General features: G+C 44.6%; 1 protein-coding gene across 1 annotated transcript in view; it reads left to right on the forward strand.

Moving 5' to 3' along the window:
• Positions 1-26456, forward strand: part of PLLP (plasmolipin) — a 232815-nt gene that overhangs the window by 24761 nt on the left and 181598 nt on the right. The gene's annotated exons all lie outside the window — the stretch shown is intronic.

Below are 26456 nucleotides of genomic sequence, written 5' to 3' on the forward strand. Positions count from 1 at the left end.
AACAGGGAGACTGGTACGCTCACATTGACCCCGGACTCAACTCAAACTAGTCCTCCATTGGCTCCCTACACTGATCGCCCTTACTGTTACAGATCGTCCACCGGCACTTCTAACAGAGCCGCCCCAGACCTCCGACCTCCTCCCCGCCAGAGATCCACCAACATCGCGAGCTAGGTACTCATCTAAAGACCCTGGAGTCTACTCAAGCCAACCTATCTCCCCCTTCACCCTTACATGCCCCCTGGACTGCTCCCAAACCTTTGCCCCCTTTCCCTCTAGCACCCCCAGCTTATATTGATCTAGAAACTCTGCACTCCAGAGCAACTAAACTAACCCAGACCATCCATAGCTCCATTCTGGACCTTATGAACCTCCTTCACCGTGCCGAGCTCTCCCTTGCAAACCTCAAGTCACCTCTTACCTCCCCCCACCGTTCACCGAGCCTCCCAAGCATCCACTCCCGCTATCTCTGAGACAACTTCGCCCGCGCAAACAACCTTGCCACCTTTCACTCGCACTCTCCTACAACTCTACCACAGCCATCTCTAACCCTCTAGACCTCACGGGAAATGAAATCCTAGCCATCCTCCAAGACCACAACTCTGTCCAAGCCATCCCTTGTCCACTAGACACGAGTCCTGGACACCCCATCAGCACAGTCACCATCAACCCCAACAGGCCACCTATCCTCCACCACAGAAGTGTGATGTAAGGCTACCTCGCTCCTGTAGTCCTGACCGTCCAGACCCCTGACCCTCCCCCAGACCCCTCCCTATCTGGACTCTTAATCAATTGCCATTCAGCAATCAAGCATGCTGCTGATATTGCTGACCTCATCCTGAACAAAAATTTAGACCTAGCTATACTAACAGAATCTTGGCTCAATTAATACTCCTCCCCTTGCCTGGACTTATTAGTCCCTCCCAATTACAACATTGCCAGACTGGACAGACACTCCAACAGGAAAGGAGGTCTGGACACCACTGACTCCTGAGAATACCTCGCACTCTCCATTTGCAGCAACTCATTACATCTCTGCAACTTGTACATTTTTTACCACCCTCCATGTTCCAACGACTCTTTCACCGATCACCTCCTGGAAATCATTACAACTTAGATCTTTTCCAATGCCAAAGAGATTTTCCTGGGTGATTTCAACCTACACTGGAATGACACTAAAGATCCCTATGTCAACGCCATTAAAGACCTTTTAACCGACCAAGCTCTGACTCAAGCCTGCTCTCTGCCTACCCACACAAAAGGGCCATCCTTGACTGGATCATTTCTAAGGAATCCTCAGTCAAGCTTATCTCCTTAGACCCATGTGACTGGCCTGACCACCACTCCTTCTCCGTCATTCTACCTGGGACCCACAAGACAAAGACACCGCAACCAGTGATTCCCAAACGCTGGACCAGAGACACTAAGAACCTCGACCTTATGAAACTTGAGGCTCGCTGCAAATCTGACCCCCCCCTCACGTATAAGGGGGGGTCAGCGACCTCAATGCACATTACTCGTCGTCTATATCAAACATTCTGGTTGACCTTGCCCCTCTAAAACTAAAAAAAACACAAATCAAAGACAGAAACCCCTGGTTCACTGGTACCCTCAACATGGAGAGGAGATCCCTACGGCAATCTGAAAAACTGGAGACAACACCCCTCCGCTACGCATCTAAAACTTCTCCTCCAGGCAAGAAACTCCTACAACAAACACACCCTCAATTCCAAAAAAGAATATTTCAGATCGGAATTGGGGAACGCCAAGAATAGACCTTGTAAGTTATTTGAGCTGGTCAAACACCAATCAAATAAACTGGCTAAAACACTGAAAGAATCCCCCAAATCCCTAATATCATCAGAAGAATTCTCCTCTTTCATCGCTGATAAAATCACGGCATTAGGAATTGAACTCAGTACCGCCACTTACTCTCAACCCCTTCCGGACCTGCCCTCTTTTCCTGCACCACTCCCTCTGGCCTCACCTAAAAACCAAGCCCGCTGGACTGACTTCGAATACTATGACGAAGACTCCATCTCCAAAATCCTCTCCACCTTAAACCCAAACAACCACTTTAATGACCTGCTACCTTCCAACTGCCTCGCTGCTGCCTCCCAATCCATTGTTCCTTGCTGGACTGCAATAATTAACGCCTCTCTCCAGCAGAGTTCGATTCCTGACCCCTGTAAGGCGGGCCAAGTCCTCCCTATTTTAAAAAAACATCACTGGACCCAGCCTCCCCCGACAATTTCAGACCTATCTCCAATATTCTGCTATTAGCCAAAGTATTGGAGAGGTGTGTACAACAGCAACTAAGCCAACACATCAACATCTTCCACCTACTTGATGTCTTCCAATCTGGATTCAGACCGGGGCATAGCACTCAAACTACTATGCTCCACATTGTGGACGATGCCCTCCAAGCCCTAGACCAAGGCGAAACCTGTCTTCTAATCCTCTTAGATCTATCCTCCGCCTTCGATACAGTCAACCATGATAAACTACTTCAACGCCTTAAGTTCAGAATGGGCCTGGATGGTGTGGTCCTAGAATGGTTCAGGTCCTTCCTCCATAACCGATCTCAGAGATTCCTCATTAACTGCAACCTATCAGCTCCCACCCCGGTCACGGATGGAGTCCCGCAAGGCTCAACCCTGTCCCCCACCCTTTTTAATCTTTACTTGGAGCCACTCGCCGAAGTTCTTCGTACCGCCAACATCTCTTACCATATGTATGCGAACGATACCCAAATATACATCAATATCTATTCGCTCAAGGAGATCCTCTCCCTGAATGAGACCCTGAAACTGACTGTCCAATGGCTAGCCGCTAACCAACTCAAACTCAATGCAAAGAAAACTGATTTTCTCCTAATCTCCCCTTCATAAGCCAACCCGGCGATTCAGATGTGGATCAAGGCCATCACAGCCCTAAACTGCCCGCCAACCATTGTGGACTTTGCCAAATCCCTGGGCATAATCCTTGACTGTAACCTGAACATGCGAAACCACATTAACTCGACGGCCAAAGTAGCCAGATTCCACCTGAGCTACCTATGGAAGCTGAAACCTTTCATCGATGCTCCTGACTTAAAAATGGCAGTTCAAGCACTAGTCATCTCTAGACTGGAATATGGATGTTCCACCCTTAGTGGACTACCCAAGATCTCTTTAGCACCTCTAAAAGCCTGCCTCAGCGCGGCCGCTAGACTACTCACAGGCACCAGGAAATTCAACCACATCTCTCCACATATGAAAGCGCTGAACTGGCTCCCTCTTGAAGCCAGAATTCAGTTGAAACTGGCATGCATTACATTCAAGGCTCTATACCCAAACTCCCCTGCTTATCTGGCACAGAAACTAGTTTTAATCGGAGGAAGCAGGAACTCTCCCAGTCCGCTAGAAACCTCTTACTGCAAACTGCCTTTTTTCAGAAAAACAGAACCTACAATAGGGCGTTCACCGGGGCAGCACCAAGAATTTGGAACTCTTTCCCACCCTACATCAGAAGAATCCCTTCTCTAGCACGCTTCAAGAAGGAGGCCAAAACCTTTCTCATGGGTAAATTTCTTGTTTAAGACCTGCCCTCATCCACCACATTGTGCCTGATGAATCTAAGTCTATCGCTTCCTCCCTGATCACCTATTCTCCCCGCAGAGAATATGTGGGGCTTTTGTTTTTATTGACTCTAACTATGATTGCAATCATACACTTGCATGCCCCTTTCCCTACGTTCTCAGCACCCCTGCCCCTCGCCAACCTTTTGTATAGTTTTGTATTTTTCTGCACTTTAGACTTTGTTTGTTCTCCTCTGTATACCATGTAAAGCGCTCTGATACCCTCACGAGTCACGTTTGCGCTCTATAAAACACGAAATAAATAAATAATTTGACAGGATAACCTTCTTCCCTGAAGATTTCAGACAGAACCTTAATAGTGCTCTCTGTAGTGATCGCCTTGACAAACTTCACAATTAACCATTTCGACATACCATCCACCATGACCATCCCATATTTTAGATCAACATTAAGGCCAGTAAAAGGACCAATAAAGTCTAAACACACAGTGTGCCAAGGTAAACCAGGATCTTACATTTTTCCCAATTCCAACTGGTTACCCACTTTCAACCTTTTTTCACTTTCCATACACTCAACACACTTCTCAACCCAATCAGAAACCTGTTGATCCATATCGGGCCACCAAAAATGTTCCCTTCACCTTTTCTTCGTGAGAGATTGACCCATATGACCTTCATGGGCCAGTTTGAACAAAACAAACCTCAAATCTTGTGGAGGAACAATATTGTCCTCTTTCATTATAATATTCGCTTCTTTATCGAAAATAGATAGGTCCTCAAGAACCTTTACAAAAGGCCTCACAGCAATGGGAAGGATACTCTCACGCCTGCCCCTTTAACAATTAAATCTTTAACCACTTTTAAAACTTCATCCTTAGACATACTTGCACTCCATTGACTTTATCAACAGCTCCACTACACCACTCAACTAGTTCATCAATTGCAGCCACTGCACCTTCACATTGAAAAGACTCAACACTCAACTTATCCACCTCATACCACAGTAGAGGCAACCTAGATAACCCATCTGCTTGACAGTTCTTCCATCCTGCAATGTATTCAATTTTGTATAAAAGTTCTTGCTGACGAGCAGCTAGCCTAACCAAACTTGCTGATCCTTTACCTGCACCACCAGGAGACAAGATCTTAATAAGTGGTTTATGATCTGTTTCTAATGCAAAGTGAAAACAATAGCCACTATTTTTACTCCTGAAGTATGTACCTGTGCTAAAACAGCCTCAATTCCCACCACACTGGCATCTACAGTGAGGATTGATCTCAATTTGGTTTTAAATGGAGTAAGTATCTTAGCCTCACAAATTTCTTTTTTGATTTTATCAAAGGTATCTTGTTGTTCATCAGACAACACAAACTTGTAGCCTTTCCTGAGAAGCATCTTGATTTTTTTGTTTTCTCTGCAAAATTATGTACAAACTTAGCCAAATATTCTATAAGACCTAAATTTCCCAAAAATAGAAGGACTACAATTTTATTTCAACCCAGCACAAAGAATGACAGTGCTCCTTAGCAGAGAATTACAGAAAAGGCAGTAAGAACATACATAAAATGTAGTTTTTAAAGCCAGTACTATGCCTGTTAATTAAATTGCTTTCTTAGGACAGCTGCTAACTATCCCTTCTTTGCAAAACATAAAAAGATACCTCTTACCATTTTCAGCCGACCCTCTGTAAAATCCAGGGACATGGGCTTAATTTCCTGTAATCTGCCGGGACAGCTGGCTAAAAACTGGGACTGTCCGGGCAAATCCGGGACACCTGGTCACCCTAGTACTGCAGCAACAATGTGAGTATTCTGATGTGATGTGCTCCGTCATTGCTTTCTGCTCTGGAGGCAGCACGGCCGAGGCAAGCGAGGTTATGTAATGGCAGCGGACATGTCAGCCCCTCACAGGGCTTGGAGAGGCTGCAGGCTTGGACCACCTCAGGCAGCCTAGGCCGGGAAACCATTTCCTCTTGTAAGTTTTTTAAATGCTACATGCCGCCTATTGCAGACTGCAAGGCTGACTGAACCTTTATTTGGTCACATCTGATAACAGGCTGTATGAATCAGCCTGGAAAACTGTTTGCCTGTTCTAGGGACACCGCAGGCCCCAGCTGTGTACCAGCTACACAAGCGAGGGACAAGGAAGAGGGAGAGACATAGTGCCATTATTGGCAACACACCCCATCCACACAACCACAGTGCATGCATGCTAAGTAAATGAATACACAACTTTTGTTTGGGAAAATATTGCTGCAGGTTTATTTCATACAAAAGTATGCAATATGGTGGGTTATCTTATAGGCGATCCAAGGGCAGGCAGCATTAACCAACCTATGCTGCCCTGCCCGCCTGATGAGCCAAGCAGCACTGTGGAGAACCCAATCAGTGCTGCACCATATGGGGTGATCCTCCTTCCATGTCAGGTGGTACATTGGTCCCTTATTACTCACGCCCCTTTCAGGTTGGAGCGTAGCAAAGCAAGCCCCTGGTTCTTCAGGCCCACAACCGCCTGAAGCACTAACGGGACGGCGACGCAGTTTTCCAGGAACCTGCCATGAGGCTCCTGGGATTTGAGTCCGGCACCCCTAATGTGCCCTGCAGAGGTACCCTTCTGTACCCATTTGCTTCCAGATCACCCTGTAACTCCGCCACAGCTCTGGAGGCGGCCTCCGTCGCCGCCAGAGCCCCCCACCAAAACCGCTATACTCTCACCTGCAACCTCTCATCCCTGGAGCCTCCTGCAAATCTAGAAGGAAGGTGATAAATGAACCCCATCTTTATCATAGTACCCTTTCACATTAGCTTGAATCATCTCCTGTCTGATGAAACCCAGACCCCTCTGACCTGTGAACTTACGCATTGAACTATTAACTCTCTTCCGGGAATGTTCAACAGCTTCCTCTGACTTAGCCCCATGCCACACTCTGCGGGTAATAATCTCAGACCACCAGAGCTCACATTGACCCATGTATTTACTGATCTCCCCAAAGTCAGCATTCATGACTTGTAAGAGTGACCTCCTCCCCATGGCAATGAGGTCGTTGACCCTGTAGTGAGGACGCGTATGAGGCGAACTGGAAGGAGGAAAAGGAGACCGTGCCAGAACCTTTAAGACCGGAAACAGGCAGCGGTCTAGTGGTCCGACGACTCGAGGAGGAGGGGCCGATGACGTGCACTGAATCGAGTGGCTCAAAGAGGAAGGGGCGAAGGAAACGGCGCGGGAGAGTTTCAAGGAAGAAAAGGAGCGAGAGACGGAGGAGGAACGGAGTGAGGCAACAAGAGACAGAAAAGAAGGAAAAGAACGGGAGGCAGGCGCAGAACGGAGTGAGAGGAGAGGCGAGGGAGACGTGAGAACACCATCGAAGCAGTACGTCAGGAGAGTACTCTATACAGCGCGCACAGCCGGTGGGCCAGAGAAAGGAGAAGACACCCCGGGTCACAACGCCACGGCCCAAGAGCAGGGTCGTGGCCTCAGGCGAGTACCCCTTGGGGGATCGTTTTGGTGGGGGGGGTGGGGAGGTTTTGGGAGGTAGGGCACACGGGTATTGAGCAACCATTCAAGCACCTACCCTGCCCCTCTAACAAAATCCCTGGTGACGGTAGCACAAAAAATGTAACAGAATAGAACTGGGAATTGACCCGACCATTGTTTTTGTTCTCTCTTCCTTTTTATGCCCACCGAGATCAAGGAAGAAATAAGGAGCATTTCAGAGGACCGACGGACTACACCCAGACCAGTATTTTGTTTGGAACTTTCTTCCCCATTTGGACGACTGAACTGTTATTTCTGTTTTAAGTGTATAAAGTTCCTGAACCTTATCACATATAACGGAACTGTTATTCTGATTTGTTCCTGAACCTTATCACCTATCACCCTCATAATAATAAAAAAGACATAAAAAACCACTTGGTCACATTCGGACAGTTTCTTTATACCCTACGACCACTCACTTGACCACAAAGTGGCGTCAGAAGTGGGATATTATATACCAGTGTTGAATCATGACACGGCCGTGCCCCGTGAAAGCATTATCACCCAGCTCGCAGAAGGACAACGACACCTGCAGCTGGCGTTGGAGCAACAGGCCCAAGCCGCTAAACAAGATAGGGAAGCACTACAAGGCGCGTTAAGGGAGCAGGCCGCCCTACTTGCCTTTAACCAACAGGTACAGGATACGGCCGTACTACGGCTCACAGACGCAATTGTGAGCACTAGGATTCACTCCAATGTCCCTGGATCTGTTCTTCAGAAGTTTCAGGAGGGGGAAGACCCTGACTATTTCTTCGCCAATTTTGAAAGGTTTGCAACCACGGCTGCCTGCCTCGTGAAAGGTGGAGCCAATATATAGCTCCTCTCCTTTCGGGAGAACTACAAGCAGCCTATCAGGCGGCCAACACTGCTGGTACTACTGCCTACGAAGAGGTAAAAAGAGATATACTTGAAAGATTAGGGTGTGACCAGGAGTATTACCGAAGTAAGTTCAGGAAAGACAAATGGACCGCTTGTGATAATCCAGGGGCCCTGTATTAAACAAAGACTTTTACATAAATAGATTTTACGGTAATACCCCCAAACCTCTAGACTGTGGGGCCGCTTCAATAGGCGCAACACTTTGGTGGGATTCTCCGATACTTCGGCTGAATCATCTGATAACTCGGACATAGGCGAAGGCACAAGCACTACTATAAGAAACACAAACACCCATTTTTTAGGACGAGGACAGTCAGAACCTCCGAAGAGAGGTTGGGTAAAACAACATCCCCGTTGGTACAACCCACCAGGGGAGAGACAGAAGTTTTACCAGTGGTAAACTCTGACCAGGACTTAATTCTGAACTCCAACACCATGTCCATCCCCATCTTCAACCTCTCCACGCACATGCTATCCAACCATGAAGTCTCTATTCTTAGTAAAGGGCTCTCCTTTGTTCCAACTACCTATCCCAACTTCCTGGACCTACAGTCGGAACTACTTAGATTTTTTAGAAAAATCAGGCTACACGCATACTTTCTACAGAACCCTAGTCCTCCCAAAGTATCCAACACTCCGTTCAGACCACCATCGACCTTCTCACCCTTTGCCAGTATGGTTCCCAGTGAAATCATAACTTTTGAGAAGTTAATACTTAAAGACGCAACGTGCCTAGCTGACATACACAACTTTATTCCCTACAATATCTCAATAGAGGAAAAGTCTGCTATAAATTCATTAAGCGAAAATACAAACCTGGTTATCAAGCCCGCAGATAAGGGTGGGGGCATAGTTTTCCAAGAGGTCAACACCTATAAAGAGGAGCTCAACCGCCAATTGTCAAATACAGACCATTACTGTAAGCTGCCAACTAACCCCACAAAGGAGCTACAGTCCCTAATAAGACAAATCACCAACGAAGGCCTACAAGAAGGGTTTATGAGCAAGCATGAATTTGAATATCTTAACACTAAATCACAATGCACTCCTGTGATTTATACTTTACCCAAGGTTCACAAAAGACTAGACAATCCACCAGGCCGTCCTATTGTTTCAGGATGTGGCTCTATCCTGGAACCACTTGGACAATATGTTAACTATTTTATTAAAGATTTTGTGCCCTCAACTAAATGCTACATCAAGGACAGTATGTCCATGATTAACCTTATTGAGAACCAACCTTTTGACCCTGAAGGTGAGACACTGTGTACATTGGACGTAGAGTCCTTGTACACGAACATTCCTCAAAAAGACTCGCTGTTAGTCATGGAATCTGTACTCAATCAACGACCGAGACCACATACAGTTCCTACCACCTTTATTCTCCAATTGCTAGAGGTGTGTTTCACCAGGAATTTCTTCCTTTTCGAAGAACAATTTTACTAACAAGTGCGAGGAACTTCAATGGGGGCTACTTTTGCTCCCAATCTGGCCATTCTGTATATGGATTCACTTGAATGTAACAACATTTTGTCTAATAGTAACCCTTTCCATGCAGGCATTAACCAATGGAAGCATTACATTGACGATATTTTTCTCATTTGGAAAGGTGAAATACCCACCTTGGAATTATTCCTTCATTTGCTGGATAATAATTGTGTGGGCCTTAGGTTCACCTTAAACTACGACAAGACATCCATTCCCTTTCTAGACCTACGTAACAAGCATGTAGATGGAGCTCTCGTAACTGGACTATTTCGCAAGCCCACAGAGTGTAACACATTACTTAGCTACACCAGTAATCATCCCCGGGCACTCAGAGACCGTCTCCCCTACTCTCAATTTCTTAGGAATAGGAGAAACTGTGCACTTAAAAGTGATTATTTTTCTGAGGCGAAAACATTATGTTCCAAACTTACAGTTAGGGGATACCCCCGCCGACTTGTCCGCAACGCAATTAAAGTGGCATGGTACTGCCCATGCGAAGTCCTGCTAGAGCCCAAAGAAAAAACACACACAGATTGCCTGGTATGTGTGACCACTTTTTCCCCAGTGTCTAATGCTAGTCGCAAAAACATCGAAAAAAACTGCCCGGTCCTGAATGCAGGCACACTAAATCTTGATCTTCCGATGTTTGCTTTCAAAAAAAGTACGAATATTAAAGATCACTTGGTGCGCGCAGCCCTACCCACCACAAAAAAACGTAATCCCACCCTGCATGACCTTTGGTCACTGACACCATTACGAGGACACTCGAAATGTGGCAACTGTGTTGTTTGCGAATTCAAAACAGAATGTAAGGAATTCGTGTTCAGTGACATCAGGAATGAACTGCGAATGGTTACTAATTGCAATTCTTGTAATGTGGTATATGCCATCTTTTGTCCATGTAACAAGATATAAGTTGGGCAGACGATACAAAATATCCGCCGACGCATCTCGCAACATCGAAGCAGGATTAGATGCAAAACAGCAAAGGCACCACTGGTGGAACATTTTGAACAAAATGGACACTCAGAGAATGAAATTCGTTGGACTATTTTCACAGCGGTAAAATTACCACCAAGAGGTGAAGACATTGCTAGACTATTGAACAAAGAGGAATTTAAGGGGATTGTGAAAACTGACAGCTTAAGCACAGGATTGAATCGCCTTGAAGATTCAACAGTTCTGATATAATGGTTCTTCTGTACTGATTGATTAACTGTAAGTAACTGTGTTGCCTTTTAATTTCAATCACTGGGAAATGGTTTGCAAATTATTGACTGTCACTATGTCACATACACCATCAAATCTACTGAGTACTACACAAGATGGCCCCACCTTCACTCCCCGAATAGTCCCTTCTTTATCACACTGATACAGTCCCTTCTCGCTTCTCACCTTTTCCACCTGACTACAAGGACCAATGGGAACACATGCCCCGCCCCTTAAGTAACACCTTCCGATTGTGTGCACAATCATCACAGATCCTGGAATTGAGCCTTGACGAACTGAGAGACCGGTAAGAATCATCCCAGTATACGGCTCGCCTAGGCAGTCCAATTCTCCAACTGTTTTTGAACCTACCCTCCCCTTCTCCCCAGGCCACTGCGCCGGCTCACCCAACCTCAAGTGGATACACGAGATTACCCGCAACCGCTGGTGTGTTGATCCACAACCCCTGCGCGGCTGACACAATCGGCAACTGCACACTAATGGTATACCTTCCTCCCCCTAAGGGCAGCCCCATGTGCGCCCCCAATCATCTCCTCCGGCCATCCAGACCGGAACGACCGGCAGCCTGATAGACCTTCAGTCAAGCAGCCACGCCCCTCCCGGTGAGCCGTAACTCACCCACTGACCGTTATGCCGGTCTTGTTTAACTTGAGGTAGTTATTAATGCATGGTTGCTGTAGACCGGCACCGCCATACACCGCGATTCACACGCGCCTTCCTCTCCTTCGATATTCATTTTTTATTGTGACACCGACATGTCTCTCGCTCATACCCCTTAGTGGTCACACATTGCTTCACCACAACACACCGCTTTTCACACGCGCCACCCCTTCCGTCGTTAATCCAATTGTTTTATAGCAAAACTGACGTGCATGTTACATAATTCCTAGTGGTAACATATTGGTCCATTTGCTGCCTAGATATAATATTGCAATATGTTTCTATGTTTTATTAATTCATGCACTCGGCAAACCGTCACTGCAACCAACCTTACTTCCACATGCAACTGTTCCTTCGTGATGCACGCTCACTGTTATTGAATGTACTGCTGAACGGCGATTGACTATGTATGTTAAATTAACTTTTGCCCACTGTGCTCTTGAAAGCAGACTTTCGTAATATGTTCTCCTTTCCGGCATGACGCGTCGCCACCTTACCATCTAATATTGATGAAGATGCATGTTTTTAACTCTCGCCAACTATCTGTTGGATCATAGACTATTGTAATATGGTTCCAATCCCGGCATGTCACCTCCCTCCAGTAGACACATCACCGCCCTAAACTATTCATACACACGCTCACGATATATGAATACCACCCACCACAGACACGTTAACATGCGCATAGACCTGTCTCCCCACCATCTTAGTCTATGCACTCGGAAATTATGCGAATAATTCACCCACCCAATACCAAGTGCACACAACTCACATGAAGCAGTTGAGGCACTCTTAATAACCCTTGACTACTGCATTCTCTGTCTTCAGGCCACCATTGATGCCATTTCCAATCACACTCACCCGCACCATGACCAGCCGAAATTAAAACATGCCTCATGGGCCTTCCTTTGGAGTTGCACGCAGGATTGTCACCCTTATTTCTTGTCTCTTGTTATACTCTCTATAAAACCTGCATTTCTTGTATTTTTCTTCCCCTTCCTTCCCTAGGCAATTGAGGCTTTTAAATATTAGGCATAATATCCATGTCCTGATGATGATCCGCAAATTATAAGTCGGATCGAAAAGCTGTCGACAATTGAAACGCCTTATACAATTCAACCTTGTGTGCACTAAATTGTAAAGGTGTCTAATGCAATTTGTTGCCTTTGATATTGTTTATTCACCAAGTACAGCAAACCCTGAAGCTTTGCCTAAAGCCCTTTGTATGTCACTTTTCTGTTTGTATTTGTTTTTCATAGGTTAAGTAGGTCACAGGCTTGTGTCCCACTTTTTGTATTGTTTAAAATTGTTCTTTACTACCAAAAGTAAATATCAGACCTCTGTCCGGCTGGACATGTCACCCTAATATAGTTACGGATGAGTCTATATTTATTGTCCTTTACTCCCTTGTGCCGGGACCACTTTTGCTTATAAAGAATTATTTCCCAAGGTCCCTGGTTGATCCTTTCGGGTTCCCTTGTTGCTTCAAAATATAATATATGCATTTTAGAGGGAACATACTTGACTTTAGAATACCTGTCTAAAATGGGGTCAAAGATTTCATTACAATCACCACCAAATATAATATAATCATCATCATATGTAAGGAGTTTATCAGATACATTAGTCCAGAAAACTTTATCGACCGAAGTAGGTCCATATACATTAAAAATAACCAAAGGAATGTTATCAATCAGAAGCTTAAATATAACCCTGCGTCCTTCAACATCAGCCTCTTGGTGAACCACAGAAACATGTAATTTCTTATGACTTAAAATCAAAACTCCATTTTTCTTACCAAAAGCTGGAGAATTAAAAACATGTCCCACCCAGCCTCCTTTCAACTCGGAGACTTCAATGTCGGCGATATGAGATTTGTGGAATAAAGCAATATCAGTTTTTATCTTTGCTAGGTGAGAGACTGTACCTGTTGCCTTTTAATAGGATTGTTTAATCCTTTAATATTCTAGGTAATAACCCGAAATGTATTTTAACGAGACAAGTGTGAACAAACAGCATGCTTACATGGATCAAAGTTAGATTTGATTAGAATAAGTATAGAGAAAAAATACGACAGAAAATAAAGCAATTGTGATAGAAAAGAAGATTTAGAAAATGCGAGAGTAGAAAAGAAAAAAGAGATAAAAGGAGTAAAGAAGGAACGTTACAGGAAAAAAACAATACAAAAGGGATAAGATGAAGAACAAAAAGACCGTACAAGTCATACAAATGACGACTGAAAAACATACCTACAAATACAAGACGAAAATGGGGAGGTACCACACCAGAAGATGACATCAACAGCACCGGAGCTCCTCCGAACTCCTGAGGAGTCATAATCAAAAACTTCAACATAAAAGGGGAGATCAAATAGATGGCGGGTTTAAATGAACAGAACACCTGTATAAGAAGGGAGAAAGAACAACAGTATAAGAAGCAATACACTAGAAACAGAAATAAGAGAAGAATACATAAATCAAATAAGCAGTAGAACATTACCAGACTAAAAATAAGACAAAAGTAGTGTATAACCAAAACAGGAAAACATCTACACATGACAGAGCATAAGTAATAATCATGTAGGTTTTGAAGTGTCCATGGTAGTGGCTCCATGATGACGAAGAAACTCCTGTAATGTTGCTGGATTCTCAAAAGTTGTATGTGACTTTGAATATACACGGATTTAGAAGTCCAAATTTTGCATTGATAGCTCGTAATTGAGGACATAAGTCAAGAAATATTTTCCGACGGTCTGCCGTAACTTTACCCACATCCTGAGAGAAAAAGAGACGATGACCTTCCCAAACAATTTGTTTTTTTGACTTAACAGCAGACAAGACTTGTAGAAGGTCAGAGTATTGCAGGAATAGCATAATGACACCACAAGACTTAATCGAAGTTTTAGGACCAAGTCTGTGGGCTCTTTGAATGTTAAAAGTAGTAGTAGCAGGTAGGTCCAGTAGCTTAAGCAGAAAGGACTGAAAAAAGACAGCTGTAGTGGAACCTTCAATATTTTCAGGAAGACCATAAATTCTAAGATTGTTTCTGCGATTTGATTTTCTAAATCCTCAGCCTGCTTTTTAAGCATGGATACTTCAGAAAAAGAATGGGGTTCCAGTGGGTGCAAAAATTACTTGCCCATCAGAGCGAAGTAGTATTAGAAGCCCTTTAAACTTGAAAAGTTGAGCATAATGATGTTTTTAAAAAAAAATAAGTTGTTAATGAGGAGATTCCAAGATGGCGGCCGTTTTTAAGTAAAAACGTGTTGCGTCGTCAAAGTAGCCGAAAAACACAAAAAAAGGCAATAGTTGCTTGAAGATTTGCATATATAAACATAAACACACGTTTTTATGTGTGTATGTTAACATAAGTATATATTTTAATGATAAACAAGCAAAGAAATTCCTTTCTGTGTGTTGAGATTAGTATTTTCACATGAATTTAAACATTTGTTCAGAATAACCACATCCCTCTTATGCAACCCAAAGATAGAGTTTGGCGACCACAAATTAAAATTGTATATGTCTCAGTAGTATTTATTAAAAAGATTTTTTCATTGTAAATGACATTTGGAAATTACTGTAATATGTATAATTTTGTTTTTTATTAAATTGTTGTATTGCAACTGAACAATGTACTGATTTACTGTGAAATCTATGATTGGAATTTGTGTAGACAGGCATATGTATATATGTTTTTAAATGTTTTTTAATCTTTTCAATTTGTTAATGCATTTACAATGAAAAAATCTTTTTAAATAAATACTACTGAGACATATACAATTTTAATTTGTGGTCGCCAAACTCTATCTTTGGGTTGCATAAGAGGGATGTGGTTATTCTGAACAAATGTTTAAATTCATGTGAAAATACTAATCTCAACACACAGAAAGGAATTTCTTTGCTTGTTTGTGCTATTTCCCGGTCCTTTCTGGGTTTATTTGGGAAAACTCTCTCTTTTTAGAGTTATATTTTAATGATCAAATATTACTTAATTTAAATGTACATTATATTATAGTTATATATTAAAATAATTAAGTTTTACTATTTTAAACTGTGTAGTCGTACAAAAAAAAAATATTTTTGTCATTTTTAACAATATTAGTGTAAACAATATTTTTTATTCGATATGTTTGTACTTACCTTTATAAGTATAGAACACAGATATTCATGTCGACTGTTTTTGAAGCGATGTTTATGTGTCACAATATTTGTGTACTTGATATTTTGTCACCGATCCGCTATCTTGCAAGCCACCTTTGATAACAATCCCATAAATTTGATGTACAGACTCATATGGAAGAATAATGGTCATGTGGGGAATGTCTGGAATTTTTAGGTGTCACACAATATCATACTATTTTGTTAGCCATTCATGAACTATTTGGGGGGTCATGGTGGGAGACTTGAGTGAGTTATTGAGCCTGTGGTTGAGTGATGTAATAAGTGTGAGATGGAGAGATAGTTTAAATAGAACTTTGCAAACCAAACCACATGTTTAGGCCTTGACTACAGACATATTTAGCTATTTCTTGGCCAAACCTATTGCTTCCAATATAAATAGAGTGGGTTTTGATGCAGGCACTGCTCCTGATTGGATGGCTGTATTGTCCCTTTCAGATGTAATCCTCTTGATTCAATGCCTTTCTTCCCTATTCTTGTGTTTGTCCCACCCAGGAGAGTTTACAATGCACAGTCTTTCAGATTGATTGACTTGTAAACTTCCACTGATGACGTTATTTGCATTCAATACGCGTGGATCTCGATATCCCGATAAACTTTAACTTTGGTTAACTGGGCTTAAGAACTTTGTAGAGTTGCCTACTGTAATGGGTAAAACAGTAACGTTTGACTAATTAACTTGTATGAGGTAGTGCTATTTTAAACATTATGTGAGACATATGAATTTGGGAATTTAACTTGGAACGCTTGATTTTATGTACGCATACTTATCGTACAGCTTACCGAATTCATGACGTTAATTGCTTTTCAGTGAATACTATATTTCGCTCATACCACGACAGGGGGTACCCTTCCGGGTTGGAATTATCACCGGAACTGGGGTAAGAACCATGGTTGATACTGTCTTGAACATTGGTATAAAAGGTGAAAAAAGGGGGGGACCGACTTATTGGAATATGGATTTTTAATCCTCTTTTTTGGCGTTTCTTTCCTTTTCCTTTTTCTTTTTCTTTGTACACCTGATAAGCCTTAATACAAAGGATTCAGCCATTGAGGTATCATAAGTGAATTTTTGCATCCTATCACGTTCTTTGTGGTTTCTTTTGTGGTTGTGAAACACTCTTATTTTGATTTTATGATGATTTTTTTAATATTGCTTGTGTATACACCTTGAGTTTGAATTTTGACGTGACACGGGTGCTCATTTCACTCTATGTTGCTACGTACTTCAATATCAATTATTTATGATGTGTATAACAACAATTGGGTCTCTTCATACTCATTGACAGACTTTTGGAATACATTTGTATTTTTAGCACCTATGGGTTCCACATAATGAGGTGATTGCCGATTAAGGATGCCACTTCTGGGCACACACAGTATGACATATTAACTGTTAGATGATTTTTCGCTGGCTTGCGACTCAGGTCATCCTTTTTGTATTTTTCCAGCCCTGAAGAGTTGGAGGTACTGTGTATGTACAGTCCTTCAACGAAACACGTGTCGGCTGGCTGTATATTATCTATTATCTGATGTTCTAATAAAAAGGAGAGATATATGAACCTCCAAGAAAACGACGTTGGACAAAATTTCTTTTCAATCCTGTTTAATTTCACATTGTTGTATATATTCTGTTTGAGTGCGCAGGACTTTGCTGTTCATGTTTATAAGGGTGATTGTTTTCACACTTAAATTGAGGGGTTTTATGGGTCTCCCCTCCCTGCTGGCACCATTATTTCTCACAAAGACATATTACATTAATTGTGCTTGAGCGCCTATACATCCCGTATACTCAAAACCCTATTTTGGTATTTATTTCTAAAGTAGGTATCCGGCTACTAGGGTATTGGAGCAGTAGATCGGTAACAGTAGCAAAAGCAAAACATGAGGGCAGCATGTAAAAAGAATGGACGTTAGATTTCGAATCCACTGCCATTTTACAGAAGGTTAGTAATTCGGGAGAGTGTGAAAGGTACTGAGAGAGCGCAAACTGACTTAAATGTATGAGTACATCACACTTACCTGTAGTAAGCACAAATCATGAGGAGAAATGCCATGAGTGCTAATAGTATCTGTAATTATATTCTGAATGTATAGCTAATGTAGAGATTTAAGTAGAAGTGGAACTAATACAGAAATGTGTGACATTATATGATTTTAGTAGATGTGATTATTTCTGAATCTATGTCGTGTTTCTTTTAAAATGTAAGATGGTATGCGGTTAAACGCAGAATGTGGTAGGCCTCAGGGCCAGAGCTAAAAGGGAAGGTGTTTCTTTTCACGACACAGATTGTATTAATGTTTTGGTCATTGCATTAAATGGGCCATGATTTATAGAGATGTATACTGAATAATAGAATAAGAATATTAACATGCTTTAATTAATGAAGAAGTTGAATGCTATAATCATGATGAAAAATATTGTAGGCCTGAAATGTTTTAACATTGATTTACACGTACATGTCTGGGCTGAGAAATGTTGCAAGCCTTTCTTTTGGAAGTCTATGAGAGTTGGGTTCTTGGCTGCAGATATCTGTCTGCAAAGGAAGAGGGGGGATCCAATTATAAATGAATGAATAGAGGTCTGTTCAGTAGACGGCCTAGACATGGAGGAGGGTTCCGGAATGTTTGAGGGGTATCAGCGGGCCGGAGAAGAGTCTGAGAAGCAAGGTCAACTCTAACGTATGAGGCCCAATACAAAGCATCATGGAAAAAGCCAGAAGCTACACCACGTGAGGGGCGTCTCGCAAGGGGCGTCTCAAATGTTGTTGACTGTTTTGTATTAGGGACAGCACCCCTGGGTGGAGTTAGAGCAGATACCTGAGGACCCTTTAGAGAGCGGATGGGTAGGCAGAGAGGGGTCATGACTGGAGAACTATAGGTTTTCACCAAGAGACTTAGAGTGAGTGACTTCCCTTGGGGGTCATTCACTGCTGACACCTTTGTTAGGTTGGGGCTTGGTTAAGTAGGGATACCATCTAGAGCAGGGTAGGGACAGCCTAACCTGTGCGTTTTCCTCCAACCTAAATGAAGGAGAGATATGCGTCAATGCTGATAGCTTTATTATTCTTAGAACTTGTGTTAGTGATTTCCGTTGCTCGTCTGAGGGCTTTCCGAGAGCACATGTATGTAATTGGACCTGTGTATCTCGTGAATCTCATTCTGAGATGCCTGTATTTGCAGCTTATCATATCTTTACAATAAACTTTTGAAAGCTAGAAGTTGTTTGTGATCTTTGGGAGCAGAGTCCTTTATTGGGTGAACTAGCTTGGAAATGGGTGTACTGTTTTCCTCCAAGACAGGCAACAAAGGTTCAGTCGACCAGATCGAGGTTTAGATCAATAGTTATAAGGTATCGATCAAAATCTCGCCCTTTCAGTTGGTAGCTATAGAGGATGGTTGCCTTCTTGAGGACGGTGACCTAGGCCAGGTTAGCTTACCCCAAGGCCCCTAGAGATCGATGATCGGAAGAACAGCCCGCTGAAGAAGATCCGGATGACGTGAGACAGAAAAGGCAGCAGTATCGGTCGAGAGTGAGTATAAAGGGTTATGCGTGTTAGATTGCGGTGTTTTGTATTGTATCTATGTTGTAATGTCTGGCGGAGTTGAATGTCTGTAGAACAGGTTGTGAGCGCGCGCAACCGGTGGAAATCTTAAGTTCAAGGAGAGCTTAAGTGGTCCGGGTGTATCGGACACCCAGAGTAATTGTCAACTAGTGTGAAGGGGGTCATGAGGTACCATTGATCACCCGAAAGACCGAGATAGGGGGACCGTAAGAGTGAGTGCGTGAGTAACGGACGCTGGTCGGAAGTTACTGTGTGTGTAAGCAACCTATCAGAGAGACGATAGACATTTCGTCAGTTGTGTTGACAATTACATATAGACTGTGGACGTACAGTCGAGAGAAGTGACCGCTTGGTCGGAAGTAGTCATTTTTCGGTGTATGAATGGGACGCATGCATAACCGGGAGACGAGTTGAGAAAGGAGGGGTGCTGCTGCGAAGCGGAGAAAAGTGACGTCAGAAAGTGTCGCGCAGTGATTGGCCGACCGGAGAAAGACCGCGCTGTGATAGGCCAGCTAGCAAAGACGTCAGACAGGGTCGCGACGTGATTGGCTGACCGGAGAAAGACCGTGCTGCGATAGGCCAAGCTAGCAAAGCCGCGACAGGATTGGTGGATTGTCATCAGGAAGTAAACAGAGTAGCGAGGCTGGATATTTTGCGCATAATTATGAAGTGTTTTAAATGGCTGAAAGCGGTGTTTAAAAAAGAGAAGCGGGGATCGTATGAAGGGGAAGAAGCCCCGCCGGAGGGTACGCCAGCTCGTTATATGGCAGTGAATGTTGGGCTGCATACGATCCTTTGGATATCAGAGTGGAGTAAGATTACTGAAGGAAATGAGGAACTGACGTTCCCGAAGTACGGGACGTTCAGATTAGAGGTGTTACATCGATTAAAATCAGTCATGACCTCAATGAGACCCTTGCCTAGACCGACCCAGTTTGAAGCTCTTGAAGCATGGATTAGGGCAGCGCATGAAAAGAATATGAACAGACGACAAGAAAGGGTGAAACGATCGGTAAGGGCAGTGCAGGATGCCAGGTGGGATGCGGATGCTAAGAGATGGAGAGTGCATAACTTGGAAATAAATAAACTGTACCCAGTGTTAGAGGTGCCCGTAAATAAAAGCCCCCTAGAAGAAGATGATGAGAGCGAAACAGAGGACAGCCTGATAAACAGATTATTGACAGACAGGCCACCCCCGTATAATAGAGCAGGGGGAGAGGTCGAGCATACTGAAGGAGAAAAGGGGAGCAATGCAGGAGAGCATAGACCGCTTCCCAGTTCAAAGTGGGATCCTGAGGCAAAGAAAGAGCTGTCCCAGCCTAGTCAGGTGCAACAGGTAGTCGGGAGGTTTGTGGTACAAAGAGCGCCGGAAACGGAAAGCGCCACATCCTACCCATTACCAGATGCACTACAGGTACCTGTTACCATAGGTCCTATAATATCGATATATGACCAAGAGAGAGCAAGAGGGGAAGAACGGGTACGGAAGGACAGAGAAAGAGCAGAGAAGGCAAGAAGGAACGATACGATCAATTCCCCAAGTCAGATGCCGATACCCAGAGAGTGGAGCACCCCGATGCATACAGCAGGGGACCCAGGAGGAGATCCTGGGGGTCCTAGATGGCCAGTGGATCTGAGGGGATCTGGACGAAAATCCTTTCAAGAGCTAAATGAGTACATGAAGCAGTGGGATGAGGCAGTGAAGGCTCAAAAGAACATCATAGCTGCGGAAGCCGAAAGGGAAAGTCAGGACAGCCGAGCTCGGACTCACTGCGGGGCTGGGGAGAGCAGCCCGGAGTGGGACTGTAGAGAGAGAGAGAGTAGGGGAGTCACCCATTGGGCCCGGAGGGGAGATAGAACAGACCTGGAAAACGGGGGCCCCGGGAGTGGAGGGGTGGCGCGCCCAATACTCAGTGAAGGGGAGAGGAGAGCGCAAGAATACAGAAACAGCTTTAAGTGTCCACACTGTGTGCCCGGCACCAGAGAACTGAATGGGAGTTGTGAGAGGTCGCACCATAGTCCCTGTGATGACGGAAATGAGCGCAGCCCAGGGAATATGGGGAACCAGGAAGGATCGTATCAGATACTGAGCGATACTAGGCAAAGAGAGAGTAGAGAGCAGAGGGAAAATAACAGAGAGGTGTGCGGTGAGAGGAGAGAAGAAGAAGAGAGTGGGCAGAGCAAGAGTAGGGGTAACAGGCCCGTGTTTCATCTCCTTCCAAGATCGGATGGCCGAGCATGGGACCTGGAGAGATGGGAGCAAGAGAGGGCACCCATTAACACTCCCGAACCCAAACGTAGAGCTCGAAGTTGGGATGGTAGGGAGACCAGTGAGCCCCCTTCGAAAGACGTATTGCGAGCTGAGATAAAAGCCAAGAGACTCGATGTCGCCAGTTTAAGGTCAGACCTGGATGATATGGTAGATGGTACCCTGCCTTTAGAAAGAATGGAAATGTATGAACAGGATGAAATACTGTATATGGCAAAGGACATTACTCGAAAAGCGAGAGCAGTCCATGAGAAGTTAGTCGAACTAGCAGGCAAATATATGGTGGACTTGTCAAGAACCAAAGCATTACAGGGTAACCACAGGCTACATTATACAGATCGAGACCTAGATGAGAGGAGAACGATTGGGCTGAAAACGCACATAAGGGAACTGATCACTGGAATAAGGACATGGAGGGCACTAGATAAGTGGGAAGAGAGGTGGTCCAAGAAAGGGACCGGCAGGAGAAGCACGCTTGGTATGACACCAGGAGGACAACAGGGAATAGAAGCTTACCCTTTGCGTGAAGTCGCAAATGGGAACTATGTACATGTCCCTTGGAGTAGGGGAGATTTAGCTGCTTTTACCACCTCCTTCCCCAAATTACGTGAAAACCCAGTGGAGTGGTACAAGCAAGTGGAGAGATTTGTAAAAATCTCAAAGGTCCTATGGATAGATCTGAACACGCTGTTTGACATTGTAGTACCAGGAGATCTGTGGACAGCATGCAAGGTTAGCGCTGAGTGGCCCATAACGGAGCCAGAGAGAGATGCTAAGACTAATGGGCCGTCCGAGATTGTGATGGCAAAATTCGAGAGAGTGATGACTTGGCTGAAAGAGAAAGTGCCAATGCAAGACATAGATTGGGTCAGAATAGACCGAACAAGACAGGAACCCAAAGAGACAGTCCACGAATATTACGAGAGAAGGCGTTTAAACAGTATAGCGGCTTGGATGTAATGGATCCAAAAGACATAGGGCAATTTGTGTCCAAATTCGTCCTGGGACTGAGACCGGATATTAGTTTAATGATTCAGCAACACTCGATTTGTTGGCAAACTAAACCTCTAGACGAAATACTGAGATATGCCAGGTACTGCTGTGATGAGATAGACTCCAAGGCTAAGAAACTAAAAGAAAAGTTGATGGTGGTACAGATGCAGGCAGCAGGAAAGGGGGGACAGCAGCAACAGCAGCAAGGGACAGGTACAGGAGGAAAGAAGCAGTACAGTCAGAACAAGGGCAATGAGGAGAGTTCCACCTTTAGACCTAGAATAGATATAGCTGCCTTGAAGAAAACGACTAGGTGCCACCAGTGTAACGAGGTGGGGCATTGGAAACGCGAGTGCCCCTACAATGTAGAGATAGGAGAGCAAGAGATAGAGGAGGAAGAGGTCCAGAGCGTGCCTACAAGAGGGGGAACGCCATACCAAGGAAAGGTGCTCAAAGGGGGGGGGGCTCCTCCCCGAGCCCAGTTTCCGCAACCTCCTCGAGTAGGGACTATGGGTAAGACCTATAGACAAATGCCCCTGTTTGTAGAAGGGGAAGAGTGCTATTATGTAGACCCATTAACCGGACAGAGAGTGGAAAGAGAAGACTGCACCCTCGGGGCAGCCTTGGAGGTGGACCAAAGGGGACCCTATGTGGAAGCAGAAGTAGCGGGGTGCCCTACGACATTTCTGGTGGACACAGGAGCCACTAGATCCACGATCAGATCAGCTGCAGTTCCAGACCTGCCCATGTCTGGAGAGACCATACAGGTGGTGGGGGTCGCAAACAGGAGAATAACCAGCCAATTGACAGAACCGGTACAGGTGAAAATAGGGAAGTACAGCGATGAGCACCAGTTTGTGGTTTGCGATTCAAGCCCTGTGTGTCTGCTAGGAAGAGACCTGTTGTGTAAATTGAATTGTACTATATACTGTACACCTCAGGGAGTGGAGGTATTGACCAATGATGATGACGCAGATTTCAAAGTTGCAAACTCAAGAATATGCGTGGAGCTGTATCCTACTTTGACAGTAGATGAGCTCCCCTGGGACTTGAGAGAGACAGTGGCACCAGAAGTATGGGATTTCACTGGGGAAGAAATAGGATTGGTAAAAGGGGTGGACCCAGTGAAAATTGTAGTGAAACCGCATGCTGAGTTCCCAAGAACACCCCAATATAAATTGACTCCAGAAACGATTGCAGGCATAAAACCCGTGATCGAGTCCATGATTAAACAGGGAATACTGAAAGAAATCGTGGGTAGTCCATGCAACTCCCCGATTATGGGTCTGCAGAAACCAAATGGGAAATTTCGGATAGTACAGGACCTTCGAAAGATTAATAACATAGTCGTTTCATGTTGTCCAGTGGTACCGAATCCATCAGTGATACTGTTTCAGATTCCATTCCAAGCTGAGTGGTTCACTGTGATCGATCTTTGTCAGGCTTTCTTTTCGATCCCTCTGGACGAAGAAAGCCATTTTCTTTTCGCATTTAAGCTGGAAAATCGCGTCCTAACATGGTGTCGTATCCCTCAGGGGTATACAGAGAGCCCATCGATCTTTAACCAGCTTTTGAAGAAAAATCTTGAAAGTCTAGTGCTGCCCCAGAAGTCAGTTCTGGTCCAGTACATAGACGACCTCCTTGTGGCGTCAGAAACAGAAGAAGCTTGCAGGGAAGACTCCATTGCTTTGTTAAATCATCTAGCTGCCAATGGGCACAAGGTGTCCCCGGGAAAATTGCAGTACTGCTTGACAGAGGTGCAGTACTTGGGACACAGAATAGAGAAAGGCAAACGAAAGGTGTCACCAGACAGGATAGAGGCGATCATGAAAATGAATGCGCCTAAGACACAGAGAGAGGTCAGGATGTTCCTAGGGATGGTGGGTTATTGCCGACAGTGGATCGTGAACTTTTCACTGAAAGCAAAGCCCTTGCAAAAACTGACGCACAAAGAGGTGAGTGATCCGGTACCATGGGACAAAGACTGTTTGATGGCGTTCTTACAGCTGCGAGAGGACCTGTGTCGTGCTCCGGCATTGGGAATGCCTGATTACAATAAACAATTTTTTCTTTACTGTTGTGAGAGAGAAGGTTGCGCGTTGTCTGTGTTAGTCCAAATCCATGGGAATGCCCGTAGACCAGTTGCTTATTTCTCGGCTACTTTAGACCCAGTAGCCGCAGCGTTGCCCGGATGTCTCAAATCCGTTGCTGCAACGGGTGTCAGCATTGAGAGATGTGAAAATATCGTCATGGGGCACCCGTTAGAGGTGTGCGTGCCCCATTCTGTTGAACTGTTGATGACCAGGACCAAAACACAGCATCTGACCAACAGCAGGCTCACGCGCTATGAGCAAGTTATTCTTGCTGCAGAGAATGTGACCCTCAAGAGATGCTCTGTTTTGAACCCTGCTACCTTGATGCCACTTCCAAATGATATCGAAGATGATGATGAATGTACAGACCATGACTGTCTCGATGTGACTGAACTATGCACCAAACCCAGACCCGACATCGTAGATGAGCCACTGACCGACCCAGATGAAATTTTCTTTGTCGATGGCTCATGTGTAAGAGACGAAGTTGGGCAGTTGAGAGCAGCTTATGCTGTTTGTACAATTACTGGAGTTGTGGAAGCTGGGTGCCTGGAAGGAGTACACTCCGCTCAGGTAGCCGAGATTATTGCCCTGACACGTGCTTGCTTGGCAAGCAATCAAATTCGAGTCACCATATACACCGACAGCCAATATGGTTATGGGGTAGTTCATGATTACGGGCAGTTATGGTCTCAAAGAGGCTTCATGACCTCTTCAGGCTCTCCCATTCGCAATGGAGAGTTTGTGCGCCTGTTGTTAGAGGCGTTGCAATGCCCAGCAGGTATCGCAGTTGTAAAGTGCACCGCACATACCAGAAATGAGGACTTTGTTTCGAAAGGCAATAGATATGCAGATGAAGTTGCGCGGTATTGCGCGGAACAAGGGTACTCTTTCACAGAGGTGGAAGTGGGTGGAATAAATGTAAGAACTGAATTAGCCATGATACTGGAAACTGTTGATACTTGGGATGAACTGTCAAACATGCAAGAAAATGCTCCTAATTCTGAAAAAGAAACATGGGAAAAGGCAGGATGTGTAATGGGTGAGTCCCATTTTTGGGTCTCAGCAGACGGCAGAGCAGTGTTGCCCAATGAGATGGTGAGTCCAATGGCTAGACTCATACATGGTCCCGTACACTTAGGGAGAGATGCTATGCTGAGAGTGTTTAGACAAACTTGGTACAATCCTAAGTTCAGAATAGCAGCAGAAGCAGTGTGCCAGCGTTGTGTGACCTGTCAGCAGCTGAACGTAGGAAAAAGAACACCAGTTGCACTAAGTCACATAGGAAGGTCTGGAGGTCCATTCAATCGAATGCAGATAGATTTCATTGAAATGCCAAGGTGCAACCGCCTCCGCTATGTCCTGGTGATTGTTTGTGTGTTCTCCAGATGGGTTGAGGCATACCCTACACGTAGGTGCGACACCCTCACAGTGGCCAAGTTACTGCTCAGGGAACTCATTCCTCGCTTCGGGGTGCCGGCCTTTTTGGAATCAGATAGGGGAACACATTTTAACAGCGAGCTTGTGAAGATGATTTGTGTAGCGCTAAATATCGATCAAAAGTTGCATTGCAGTTACCGACCAGAAGCCTCAGGAATTGTGGAGCAGATCAATGGCACAATCAAGGCCAGAATAGCCAAAGTTTGTTCCTCAACGACCCTGAGTTGGCCTGATGCCCTGCCATTGGTTCTCATGAGCCTTCGTAGTACCCCAGACAGAAGAACGGGGTTATCACCACATGAGGTGTTAATGGGGAGAGCAATGAGGCTGCCATCTGTCCCAGCTACTGCACTGTTAAATATCACAGATGATATGATCCTGGACTATTGTAAGGGGCTGTCTGACGCCATTCGTTCTGTGTCCCTTCAGGTGCAGGCTGCCGAGGTTCCAGCGTGCCAGGGCCCGTGCCATGACCTGTACCCTGGGGACTGGGTCCTGGTGAAAAAACATGTGAGAAGAAGCTGCTTGGATATTCGTTGGCGT

The sequence above is a fragment of the Lissotriton helveticus genome, chromosome 12, assembly GCF_964261635.1.
Source record: "Lissotriton helveticus chromosome 12, aLisHel1.1, whole genome shotgun sequence".
NCBI classification, from domain to species: Eukaryota; Metazoa; Chordata; class Amphibia; order Caudata; family Salamandridae; genus Lissotriton; species Lissotriton helveticus.